At 48.0% G+C, this 1,298-nt stretch overlaps 1 protein-coding gene across 1 annotated transcript in view; it reads right to left on the bottom strand.

Moving 5' to 3' along the window:
* Window positions 1-1,298, bottom strand: part of LOC105811595 (UDP-glucuronosyltransferase 1-3-like) — a 26,206-nt gene that overhangs the window by 6,842 nt on the left and 18,066 nt on the right. The window lies entirely within an intron of this gene.

Here is a 1,298-nt window from a genome sequence, read left to right as displayed (position 1 = left end):
AAACCAAGCTAAGAAGGAAATGAATGGGGGAAGAGGTGGGGAGGCATTTGGGGGCGGAGAATGCCTGGAAAGGCACAGACGTCTTCCCCAGGGACGGATCTGGATTCACTCAGAAAGACAGTGAGAGAACATTCTCTAAATGGGAAATCCAATAGGTAAGCGAACTGAAACAAGTTAAACTGTACTCATTACACCTGCCCAAGGTCCAGGAGAAATAAGACACTTTGGGAAGTTCTGATGACCCAGATGGAGGCAAAGGAGAGAGGGGCGCGAAAACAGTAACACGAATTTGTACTTACTGAGTGTGTGCTGTGTGCCTAGTGTTGCACTAAGCACTTTGCAACACTCGTGTAATCCCTTAGAAGTGTCCTGCAAAGGCAGAAACTATTTTTCCCATTTTACAAACAAAGGCCCAGAGGCTGAGAGAGGCAAGGAGATTTGCCGCAGTCCTGTGTTGACTAAGTGGAAGGTCCGAGCCCCAGGCCCTGGGTGTCCGTACCTAGCAGCCCTGCTCTTAGCAACAACTCCTCACGGCCTCTAGTATCACCCAGATGATGGCGTGTGAGCCCCTGGTTGAAATTTAAAATGCATTAGAAGCCAGAAGAAAAGCTGTGATCCCCCTAGTCATTATGCAGTCAAAATTAATGGAGATAACGCAGATGGCAGGACTTCAAGGCCAAGGAGAATATGATGACACAGCCATGCCCAGCGCCAACAAGCGCCCCGGAGGGACGAGGTGAAGGATCAGGGAACAGGTATGGTAGTTGCCGCACATAAATGTCCCCTCTTGAAGAAAGGGAAACCAGACTGCAGGAAGAACTGAGCATTTCATCCTTTTCTTTTGGGATCCACTGTGTTCTATACGATCAATCCCAGGATGAAAGCACACAACCCAACATTTTCACCACACGCATTACTGGCCACCCATACTCGGGAATGTGCTTGGAGGGTCAAGGAGAGACTGCTAACTGGAAAGCTTTGCTTTCCTATGGGACGTGTGAACAGGCACTTAAAATTGCCTCTCATTCTGGGACTTACAGTCCCCTTTCCCTGGACCACCGTCCTTCTTCAATAGACCTCCAGTGTTACATGTGCATCTATGTGGGTACGCACATGTGTGCGCACACACAAGCACTCTGAAGTTCCTCCCCACACTCAAGCGCTCTTCATTCTTTAAGACCCAGATTCTGGATGAACTGAGAAGACGTAGCAATGCTTTGACCCTTTGTAGTGTCCTTATCTGCAATTGTGAAATTCGCAGTCTAATTTAAACTTGAAGGATGATAATTCTTCCAAAG

The sequence above is a fragment of the Propithecus coquereli genome, unplaced genomic scaffold, assembly GCF_000956105.1.
Source record: "Propithecus coquereli isolate 6110/MARCELLA unplaced genomic scaffold, Pcoq_1.0 Scaffold1045, whole genome shotgun sequence".
Taxonomy (NCBI): Eukaryota; Metazoa; Chordata; class Mammalia; order Primates; family Indriidae; genus Propithecus; species Propithecus coquereli.
This window is presented reverse-complemented; position numbering and strand designations above follow the sequence as displayed.